This window comes from Manis pentadactyla, chromosome 5 (assembly GCF_030020395.1).
Source record: "Manis pentadactyla isolate mManPen7 chromosome 5, mManPen7.hap1, whole genome shotgun sequence".
Taxonomy (NCBI): domain Eukaryota; kingdom Metazoa; phylum Chordata; class Mammalia; order Pholidota; family Manidae; genus Manis; species Manis pentadactyla.
Genome location: NC_080023.1, coordinates 11,829,315 through 11,841,585, shown reverse-complemented (window position 1 = coordinate 11,841,585; position 12,271 = coordinate 11,829,315). Strand labels below are relative to the sequence as shown.

At 39.9% G+C, this 12,271-nt stretch overlaps 1 non-coding gene across 1 annotated transcript; it reads left to right on the top strand.

Annotated features, from left to right (window-relative positions):
• Positions 1 to 8,586: 8,586 nt before the first annotated feature.
• On the top strand, positions 8,587 to 8,717 carry LOC118930346 (small nucleolar RNA SNORA18). Its single transcript, XR_005032005.1, has one exon. It is a non-coding gene; the product is annotated as a small nucleolar RNA SNORA18 (small nucleolar RNA).
• The last annotated feature ends 3,554 nt before the right edge of the window (positions 8,718 to 12,271 follow it).

The following is a 12,271-nucleotide window of genomic DNA, read 5'->3' as shown; positions in this document are numbered from 1 at the left end:
TTCCGATGTAGTACCAGGCAAATCTCCCCCCAGGTTCTAAGGTTCTACAGCCGGCAACTGGGGAATGTCACAGCGCCTTCTCTTTGCTACACTTGAAGGTTTTCATATGAATATATTGGACCTTAAAAGATGAGTAAGAACCATATACTTTTGCCTAGTAAATAGAATTACTAATAAAAAAAATAGGCTGTTATTAAATTTAAAAAGAAATCTAAGGAGTCTGAATAAAATATGGACTTTAGTAATATAGCTCTTTTATGTGATGGTTCAATAGTTATTTTATGTGTTGCACAGTAATGTGAGAGGTTAACCGCAGGGGGACCTGCGCAAGCTGCGGGGCAGGGCCACTGTCTTGCCAACTTTTCTGACAATCTGAACTGTTTAAATATTTGATATTTAACATAATAAGAGGAACACAGAGTGGGGAAGAGAGAAGGAGAAAGAGCAACTGGAGCTTTTCCATGTATGGGTCCATCACTCCATTTTTAATATGCTAGAAGTGGCTTTCATTTATGACATCTCTGTGCTAAGCACTTGGTGTAGGCATCTCACTTGATCACAAAGTACTCCTGTGAAGTTGGTACGATTCTCCTTCATATGAAATTGAGAAATTGACCTTCAGGGTTGATGGAACTTGTCTGGAAAGTCTTCTCTAGTCTGGATCTTTGCCCCTGCATTGGTAAAGAGGGAGTCACACTAGGTTGCTGTGCATATGAAGTAAGATATGTTTTCAGGATGGTGTGTGAGATACAAAAGAACTGAGACAGTGATTTCCAAGTAGTTTCAGTATCACCATCTTCCCCAACATCCCTGTAAACATCACCATCATCATCATCTACATATCATGAGTGAAAAACACATAATATCTTAGGCACACCTCAAATGCAAAATGAGGACAGTGTCCCGAGTTTGATGGAAGGATAAGAAGAGTTTGGTTAGAATTTTTTTCAACTTCAAGCCCCCAACAAACAGACAGTCCCAATGGCACCGGGCTGTGTCCAGAGTTCAGATTCCTTGCATTCCTTCTGCCTGGTTTCTTGTTTACACAGTTGCTTCTATTTCCTATCCCCGTGGGGTCAGTTGCCACCATGAATTCCCTTCTGAAATCAGTGGAAGACGAACAGCCTGGGGCTACACATGCTTCTTGCTTTTCTTTTCCTCTCGGGTTATTGAGCCTGAATCCAAATGTCAAGGCAAGGTGAATCTGCAGTGGAAGTCATTTCCTGATACGTGTTCAGTTTCTTGTGCAAAGCTTGCGGGTGCTCCAAGGTGGGAGTTTGCTGTCTTTTCTTTGTCAAAGTACTTGATATACCCTGAAGCCCTGTCTATGGCAGAAATGGCAAATAGGTTTTGTCTTTGATGCCAACACTGGCAGATCGTACATGGCTTCTGGAGGACTGGGGTCCAGTGAGTCCAAGGCTGTGTCAGGCTCAGCAGGAGAGCCCTGCAGTCTGTCGTCCTGTCTGCCAAGGGCACTGGAGGGGATGCTGATGGTTCCTGGCTTGCGTGTTGTCATCCTCAGCCCATGGAATAAAGCCTTTAGCTTTACATTTAGGACCTCTCTTTGACTGTCCAGTCTTACCTTCCTCCTTCCCCTGTCACAAACCTTCTCCTTCAAGCAGTTTACCTAGCGATTCTCAAACAGATTATCAATAGTTCTGTCCCAAGAATTTGATAGGGCTTCCCTAATGAGCTGATGTGTCCAGTCTCAAGAAGTCTTTCTCAGTAAGCCAGCCAATCAGCAAAGAGCCATGAAATTTCACTGTAGGTTGTTGTCTGTGTCTGCGTCTTGTAATGAGCAACCACTGAAGTATAAACTGTGTTTCCAGTCAGACTTTTCTCTTTCTGAGGGTAACAGAAGCCCCTTTTCTTGTGGAGAACTGCCAGGGCACCACTCCCTGGAGGGCCGTGCTCCACACCACGGACTCTGAGTACCAGGGATGGGCTGTCAGCCTGGGGGTCCCTGTGGCTGCTACAGATGAAAGGTCACGTTCTGTGGCAAATGGAAGGAATCTGCCTGAGAATGAGACTAGACAGCAGAGAGTGCCCAGGAGAGACATACCGACAGACAGACACACAGACACAGGGAGAGATGCAGCCACTAATTAAACCCTTGCATCCATGTGTGTCTGAACCAACCTCACTCCTTATACTACCCAGTTATGCAGGCTGCAAGTAGTTATTCATCTCTTTCAAGCTAGTTGAGTTGGTTTACTCAACACATTATTAAAACAGTTCTGATGAGAATGCGTCCCATACGGCAGAACTGCTGCTCGTAAGGGAAGCACGGAGGCACGTAGGACACCAGCACTGGGTCTGGTTACATTTACAACCGAGACAGATTCAGATCTCGGCATCATAAGATAACGTCTGAAATAGCGTGCTGGGAGGTTCATCATCAATAAACTCAACAAAGCTCAGGCACTGCCATTCAGAGCACAGGGCATTTGCCAAGGGACTTGCCTCCCCTTAGCCTCAGCGCTGCAGCTGCTCCATGGGATCAGGGCACACTCCCCTCCTGGGGCTCTGGTGCTAAAGACAGGATGAGCCTTTCTGGAGCCAGTTCTCCAGGAGTAGTGAGCCCCTCAGCCCTGGGGGTCTGGGGAGATGGTGGGAGCCTGCTGGGAACAGCCAGCCTGGGGCTCCAAACCCTCCCCAGTGGCCCCAGGGCACTGCAGGGGGAGAGCATCATTTCCTCAGTTTATGGAGGTGTGAAGGAAGGGGGGACACAGCCTCAGCTCACTGTGGGTGATGGTCTGTTTCTCTCCGTGAATATCCAAGAAAGGGTTAGGGGGGAGGGTGCTTAGGGCAGGATAAGAGGACCAGTGACACCATAGAGAGGAGGCAACATTTAAGCAGATCTTGAAGGCTGAGCTGGTGTGTGCCTGGCACAGTGGGACGTGGAAGGGCATTGCAAGTAAGGCAAACAGCAAGATCAAAGGCAGAAAGAGGGCAAGTGCACCGTGTCTCCAGGAGATGCAGGTGAGTGCTGTCTGAGTAGCTTGGTGTGACCAGACTGGAGTGTGTGTGTGTGTGTGTGTGTGTGTGTGTGTGTGTGTGTGTGTGTGTGTGAGACATGATTGTGGAATGACAGGCGGAGCCAACAGGTAAGGGTCTACACAGCCTGGGCTAATATTACACCCCCTGCATGAAATAGAACTATCCAGGCAGAAGCTGGGATGGGATCTCAGGAAGACTGAAAGTCCATGGGAAGGAAGCCTGTGGGGGAAGCTCCAGGTTCCCTGCCAAGACTTAGAGACACTGATCAGAGAAGTTCCTGGAGTCTGCATGTTTCCTTGCAGATTTGCTTGGTGTTCTGACTTACAATCATCCAGAAAGAATCTGCCTGCCTCCTGAGGATCAAGATGAATTTTTCATCTTTCAGTAGACCACCTTGCTCTACACCTCCCTGGGAACAAAGCAGCTTTACGTTGCCTATGTCTAAATAATCGTCCAGGTACCACATTGGGAGTGACTGTTTCTGGGAACTTGGGGTGGTGGTCAGGACAGTGGAGGCGGCCCCTCAGTGAACAGTTTTATGAGAGCCTCGGAGTGTCAGGAATAGGCCCCTGCAACGGAATTCATGCAGAGACTCTTTGAAACACTGGGTGAAGCAGAAACACCCATCTCTTTGTGACTTTGGAATTCTCAGGTGGATTTTGCATGGAAGCGAACCACAGCTGTAACTTTTGGTCTCTATATTGTTGGAACATATCACTGTTTTCAGAAATTATGAGTTAGGTGCTGACCGAATTTCACACAAAAAACATCCTGATCTGGGACAACTTAAAAGTTCAGGAAGTCTGACAGCACTGAGTCCCATCCCCAACTGTGCTCAGTCAATTGGAACTGGGGTGTGCACATCTAGAAAGGCATGAGCTGTCCAGTTTTCCACCATCCCCATAATTCTTTACTTGGCTGTGTCCAAGCAAAAGGTTATTTGCCATCAAACCTCTATGACTGTTATCCTTACAGCAGAGTTAAGAAGAAAATGTGCCCAAATATCCATGATATGAGAGGCTTCATAACAGAGGGAGGCCTACATCTTGGTGGAAGTGAATCTCTTTCTATATGCTTAACATATAAACCATGTAAGTCTGTTTTAAACAATACAACTTAAGTTCATATTATGAACAAAATCACATCTGTTCCATGACATGTTAACAGTTAGGCCCAGTTCGAAGAAATCAGTATGTAGCCCTTAATGAGGTCCTGTTACTGTCAGCAATCGGCAGACCACCAAGCGGAGGGTCAGAGAGGACAGCTGCCTGGGGTAATGTCAGCTAAGCAGTGGTGCTTCAAGATTCCATCTAGGTCTTCGTGGAATGAGCCTTTGCCCACAGAAGGCTGACCAGAGTGAGGTTCTTGCATGTAACCAGAAGATGAATATTTTCAGCAGAAGTCCCTGAATCAGTGGACTCCCCTCTTTCTCAGGGCCCATGGATTCCTCTGGCCACACATGAGTCTCAGGGGCTGCCTTAGTAAAGCTGACTTGGAAACTGACATGTGGCTGCAGCTTCAGTGACTCCTTCACCAAAGGTTTACTGAGAGTGGCAGGTGGGAAGAGACCAGACAATGGATGCCGGGAGTCCCAGGTTTACAGTCTGGGCCCCTCCTGCCCGTAGCTCTGTGAACTTACTCCTATGTATAAAGTAAGTGGCCGGAAGCTTAGAGAGGTGAGTTGTCCAAAGTTACACTGCTCAAAAGAGTTAGGGCCAGAGTGGGGTCCAGGTCCTCCTGATTGCACAGCTCCTGGCTCCCAAGATAGGCACATCACAGGCCCGGGTGGGTTTTTTTACAGACCATTTCCTAACAATATTTCCAACTAAAACCATGATGTAGCTATCTGATATTTTCTAATGTGAAATGCAATGTAACCTGTGCTACTTAAAGGGTGGCCTGAGGACTAGAAGCATCTAGAGCTCTAGAAAGGCTAATTCTCACGGTCCATCCCAGACAAACTGAATCAGAATCAGAGGTTCAGGCATGTCTATTTTTTAAATGCATTTTTTAATCTGTGAATAAAAACATGCAACCTAAAATTTCCCATCCTAACCACTTTTAAGTCATCCTTCAGTAGTATTAAGTATATTCACATTGTTTTGAAACATATCTCCGGAGTTTTCTCATCCTCAAAAATTCAAACCATTAAGCAACAACTCCCCTTCCGTCCCTACTCCCAGTCAGTGGTAAGCATGACTCTACCTTTTCTGTCCATGAATCTGAGTACTGAAGGTACCTCATAGAAATGGAATCATGCCCTAGTTGTCATTTTGTGACTGGCTGTTTTCACTTAGCATAAGGTTCTCAAAGTTCATCCGTGTTTGTGGTATGTGAGAGGATATCTTTCCTTTTTTCAGGTTAATAGTATATACTGGATCATATACCACAATTTGTTCATTCATTCATCCGTGGATGCTTCCACCTCTTGACCATCGTGAATAGGGCTTCTATCGACGTGGGTGTGCAAAGATACCTTCAATTTCCTACCTTCTTTCTTTTGAAATTATATCCAGAAGTAGAACAGTTGAATCATATGGTTGTCCTATGTCAATTTTTTGAGGGACAGTTATACTGTTTTCAATTGAAGTTGTATGATTTTATAGTTTTACCTGTAGTCCACAAGCGTTCCAATTTCTCCTGCTAACACCAGTTATATTTGGGTTTTGATGATTGCCATTGAGTTGGAGGTGATATCTTGTTGTGTTTTTGTTTTCATTTCTCTGTTGATTAGTGTTGAGCAAGGGGCATCTGATGCCTACTATCAGTAGTAGAAGTTTGAGCACTTCTGTCCATGGCATCTCAGTATTGGAGTTTCCAGCAAAAGCACAATGCAGTCAATCACTGGATGGAACAGCACTTTATTCCTGTAGGGAATGGACAGAGCAAGATCAGAGTCAGCAGTGGACATAAGTCCACCATGGCCAGCAGGTCCCTGTGGGAAGCTGGCACAGGGAAATTAGCATGCACACATCCCTCTTATGCTACAGTGGAAGGACTCATCCCCTTCCTGAAGAGGACAGATACAGTAGTGAGATTGTCCAGGTGCCATATGGTGCACAGGTTTAAGCAAAGCAAAGAAGCACATGTTGAGTAAGAAACAGGGAAAGATATTCTCACACAAGGTGATAAATCCAGAATAAGCTATATGGACTCTTTATCTATTAGGAAGAAAGAGTTCAGATCCCAAGACCCATTTTTATGAGGACTACTGATGGTCAAAATACTGTATGCATGAGACTGCCCTTTCCAACAATTAGTGATATCTTGTTTATGTATGTGTTGGCAATTCATATATCATCTTTAGAGAACTGTTTATCCAAGTTCTTTCCCAATTTTTAATTGAGTTATGTGATTTTTTGCTATTGTTGGTCTGTGGGAGTTCTTTATATATTCTGATTATGAATCCCTTATCACATATTTTATGTGAAAAGAGTTTCTCCCATTCTATAGGTTGCCTTTTCACTCTGTTGATTGTGTCCTTTGATGTAGAAAAGTTTTTAACGTTGATGAAGTCCCATTTGTCTATTTTTCTTTTCCTTCCCATGCTGTTTCTGTCGTCTCTAAGAGACTGCTGGATCCATTGCCCTGAAGCATTTCCCTTTTTTTTCTAGGAGCTTTGCGGTGCTGTGTCTTGTTAAATATTTAAGTCATTTTGTATTAACATTCACTTATTTTGCAAGATAGGGTCCAACTTTTCTCTTCTGCATGTGGCTTTCCAGTTATCTCACACCATGTGTTGAAGAGATTGTCCTTTTCCCATACAGCTATCTTCTCAACTACTTGTCAACCAATCGTTTGACCATAGATGTGAGAGTTTTTGCTGAGTCCTCTATTTCATTGGTCTATATGTCTGCCTTTATGTCAACACCACACTGTTTTGATTATTGTAAACTTGTGATATGTTTTGATAACAGGAAGTGTGAGTCCTCCAACTTTGTTGTTCTTTTTCAAAATTGTTGTCTTCTAGGTCCTTCAAGATTCAGTATGAATTTTAGGATGATTTTTTTCTATTTCTGCAAATAGCCCCTAGGATTTTGATAGGGATTGTGTTGAATCTATAGATTTTTTAAAGTAGTGGTAAACCTTAACCAAATTAAGTCTTCCAATCCACGCACATGGTGTGACTTTCTGTTTTTTTTGTGTCTTTTTAAATTTTTTTTCAGCAGTGCTTTGTAGTTTTCTGTGCCCAAATTTTTTACCTCCTTGATTGTATTTATTCCTAAGGATTTTTTTCTTTTTGATGGTATTGTAAGTATAATTGTTTTCTTAATTTCCTCTTAAGGTTGTTCATTGTTAGTGTGTGGAAACAAAACTGATTTTTGCATGTCAATTTTGTATCTTGGAATAAGACTAAATCCATTTATTAGGTCTGACGTGTGTGTGTGTGTGTGTGTGTGTGTGTGTGTAGTCTTTAGGATTTTCTACATATAAGACCATATTATCTGTGAACAGAGTCAATTTCACTTATTTTTTCCAATTTGGATGCTTTTTCTTTTTCTATTTCTTTTCTTTTGTTTCTTGCCTAAGTGCTCTGGCTGTGACTTCCAGGACTATTTAGAAGTGGTGAGAGCTTCTTTATCTTGTTCTTTATCTTGTTCTTGATCATGAAGGAAAAGCTTTTAGTCTTTTCCATAGAGTATGATGTTCACTGTGGGCTTTTCATAATGTATTTTCATTAGGTATTATGTAGAGGCAGTTTCCTTCTATTCCAATTTTGTTGAGTGTTTTTAAGGCTACTGAATCTAGTCAAATGCTTTTCCTGCATCAGTTGAAATGATCATGTGGTCTTGTCTTTCATTCTGTTAATGTGGTATATTACTTTGGTTGGTTATCTTTTTTTGAATCATCATCATTGCATGCCAAGAATATATCCCACCTGGCCATGTATAATCCTTTTAATGTGTTGTTGAATTCTACTTGTTAGTATTTGCTGAGGGATTTTGTATTAATATTCATCAGAGATATTGGACTGTAGATTTCTTGCAGTGTCTTTGTCTAGCTTTAGTATGAGGGGGATGCTAGCATCATAGAATGAGCTTGGAAGTTTCCTTCCTCTTCAACTTTTTAGAAGAGCTTGAGGAACGTTGTTATTATTTCTTTAAATGTTTGTAGAATTCTACAGTGAAAGCAGCTATACCTGGGGTATTTTTTGCTGGGAAGTCTTTGATTCTTGCTTCAATTTCCTTACTAGTTATGGGTCTGTTCACATTTTTCAGGTTCTTCATGATTCAGGCTTGGCAGATTTTGTGTTGCGTTTTTTTTTATCTTCTCTGTTTCATTTATCTGTGCTCTAATCTTTATTATCTCCTTCCCCTGCTAGCTTTCGTTTGGGTCTATAATTTTATCTGAGTCCTCTATTTCCTTAATTATCTTCTGACTGGTTGTATTATCCATTAATGAAAGTAGAATATTGAAGTCTCTTGCTATTACTGTACTGTCATCTAGTTATCCCTTCCGTTCTGTCAAAGTTTGCTTCAAAGTTGCTTTGTAAATATGATTTTTATCCTCTTGGTGAATTGACCCCTTTTTCATTAAATAGTGTCCTTCTTTGTCTCTTGATCTAAATAAAGTATATTTTGTCTAGTTGAGGTCCATCCAGATTGGTCTTTTTCTGTAGACCTACATCATTGGAAATGCCTGCTGGAGTATATATGTGGTTTCCTTTACTCACAGAACTGTGTGTTAGATCTGGGGGAAGGAGCTATAAGACAGGTCTGCGACGCTATGAAAGACCTAATGGAAAATTGTTTTTAATCTTAGGTATTTGCGTATCCCAATGATCTGTACTATTCCTGGGGAATGACAGCTTATGACTGAAAATGGTTTGAACTTAACTCATGGTTAGAGAGTGTCTGAAATTGAGAACCAGGCAGATCCATTTATTCCAACCCTAGTATGGCCCCAAAGGAAATTACTTGAAGAAATTGGATCCCAGAGATTACAGGTGGGGAATTCTGGAAGTATATCCATATTGAAGTGGAGATCAAAGCTCAGCTAAAAGAATCTTGGACTGACTGATAATGACAACTGTGTATTGAACAAAAGTTGATTTTAAAAAGACTACCTTGAAGCTCATGACTCAAACTTTGAAAGAGCTATAGCAATTGGTAGTGGAAGGAAGCATAACATATGAAATTCCTTAAATACAAATTTATTAATGTAAAAAAATAAACGAACAAATAAATAAATAATAAAGTGTATTTTGTCTCATATTAGTATGGCCACTCCAGCTCTCTTTTGGCTACCATTAGCATGGAATATCTTTTTCTGTCCTTTCAATTCCTATCTATGTGTGTACTTAGAAGGAAAGTGAGTTTCTTATATACAGTATATAGTTGATTCTGTTTTTAAAATTGATTCAACAAGTCGATGTCTTTTGATTAAAGAGTTTCATCTGTTTTTATTTGAAGTAGATGCTGATAGAGAAGGACTTATTATTGCCATTAAAAATGTTTTCTGTATGTCTTGTAGCTTTTTCTGTCCCTCTTTTCCTCTATTACTGTTTCCTTTATATTTCATTGATTTTTTTGCATGGATATGCTTTGATTCTCTTATCATTTCCTTTTATATAAATTCTATAGATAATTTCTTTGTGGTTATCACAGTTATATAAAACATCTTAAAGCTACAACATTCTACTTTATACTGATAACTTCAAATGTATACAATAATTCTATCCCTTAGAGCTCTACCTCCCCCAGTTTATGTCACTGATATCACAAGTTACATATTTATGCAATATATACCTATTAATGTACATTTATAGTTATCATCTTATATTTTTGTAACTTAAATTCTTTACAAGAATAAAAAGTGAATTTATGCATAAAATTACAATAGTACAGGTTAGTATATTTGTGCATGTAGTTACTTTACTAGAGAATTCTAGGTCTTTATATGGTTTTATGTTGCTTTCAGCATCCTTTTCTTTAAACTTGAAGGACTCCCATTATCATTTCTTGCAGAGAAGATCTAGTTGTAATGAACTCCCTCAGCCTCATTTATCTGGGAAAGTCTTAATTTCTCCTTCATTTTCATGCACAGTTTTCCACTTATGGTATTCTTGGTTGACAGGCCTTGTTTCTTTCAGCATCCTGAATGTGTCGTCATACTCCTTGTGGCCTGAGTGGTTTCTGTGGAGAAATCCCCTGATACACTTATAGAAGTTTCCTTGTATGGGATGAGTCACTTTTTTCTTGCTGCTTTTACGATTCTCTCTTTGTGATAGCAGCAGTGTGATTATGATGTATGTCAGTGTGAGTCTCCTCGAGTTTATTCTAGTTGGAGTTATTTGAGTTTCTTGAATTTGTATGTGCACTGCTCTCATTAGATTTGGGAGTTGGCAGGCATCACTTCTTCAGATGGGCTGTCAGCCCCTTTCTCCCTCTTATCATTCTGGGACTCCCACCATGTGTACTTGCTCCATTTGATGGTCTCCCATTAGTCCCTTAGGCGCTTCACTGTTCTTCATTCTTTATTGTTCTCCTCTTGATGATTTCAAATACCTGTCTTCAACTGCGCTGATTGTTACTTCTTTATGTCTGCAGGTGAAACCCACTAGAGAACTTTTAAGCTCAGTTTTCATATTTTTCAGGTTCAGAATTTCTGTTTGGTTGTTTTTTATACTTTCTACCTCTCCGTTGCTATTCTTATTTTACGTATGCATTGTTTTCTTGATTTCCTATTTTTGTCTGTGTTCTCCTTTAGTTCACTGAGCATCTTCAAGACAGCTATTTTATATTCTTTGTCAGTTAGCTCATGGATCTGCATTTCTTTAGGGTGAGTTTCTGAAGTTTTATTTTGTTCCTTTGTGCCATGTTTCCCTGTTTTATTTTGTTTAGATGCCTTGTGATCTTTTGTTGAGATTTAGACTTTTTTGTTTTGCTTAATTGAAGCATCACTGATATACGATATTATATTGGTTTCAAATGTACACCACAGTGGTTCAACAGTTACCTGTATTATTAAATCCTCACCCTGTCTAATGAGGTTGTTATCAATAAATGTAGAAAGATGTTACAGAAGTATTGACTATATTCTCCATGCAGTATTACTGGCCCTGTGACCAACTTATATTGTGACTGTGAATTATTGTGCCCTCACTCTCCGCCCACCATCCACCTCAACCCCTTCCCCTTGGTAACCACCAGTCACTTCTCAGTGTCTACGAGTCTACTGCTGTTTGTTCCTTCTGTTTTTCAGGGTTTTATATGCCACAAGTAAGTGAAATCATATGGTATTTGTAGAGATTTAGACATTTGAAAAAAACCTATTCTAGTTTTTTACAAACTGCCTTCAGTCAGAGGAAGGCCTTCACCAATCAGCCCAGTTAGAGGTTCTGGGATTTTCAAATACTTTCTGTTTTGGAAAACTATTAATTATTGATTCACATTCTTTAATAGGTAAAGGCCTATTTGGATTGTCTATTTCTTCTTGAGATTGACTTTTGACAGATGTATATTTCAAGAAATTGGTCCATTTCATGTAAGTTATCAAATTAGTGGACTTAATAGAGTTGTTCTTAATATCCCTTTATTATCTTTTTTATGTCCATAGGATCTGTACTAATGTCTACTTTTTCATTGCTCATATTAGTCATTTGTGTCCTCTCTCTTCTTTTCTTAATGAGTCTGGATAGAGGCTTATGAATTTTATTGATCTTTTCAAAGAACCACATTTACGTTCCATTGATTTTTTTCCATAGATTTCTTCTTTAATTCTTATTATTTCTTTCTACTGCTTACTTAGGATTTCATTTACTCTTTTTTCTAGTTTCCTGATGTGGATACTTAGATATTTTCTTCTAATATATGTATGCTAAAAATTTCCCTCTGAGTAGTGCTTCTTTGTATCCTACAGATTTTGTTCAGTTTTGTTTCCATTTTCATTTCATTCAAAATATTTTTAAATCTATTTTGAGATTCCTCCTCTGACTAATATACTATTTAGAAGTGTGTCGTTTAAGCTCCAGTTATTTGAGGATTTTCTAGTTACTTTTATGTTATTAATTTCTTGTTTAACTCTGTTGTCATCTCACGCAAATGTTGTATCTATTCTCCTTTTAAATTTGATAAGGTGTATTTTATAACCCAGAATGTAGTTTATTTTGGTGGAAGTTCCATGTGAGTTTGAGAAGAAAGTATATTCTGCTGACATTGTATGACATAGTCTATAAATATCAATTAGATATAGTCTATTGAGGTAAAGTTGAGTTCAACTACGTAATTACTAATTTTCTGCCTATTAGGATCTGTCCATTCCTAAGAAA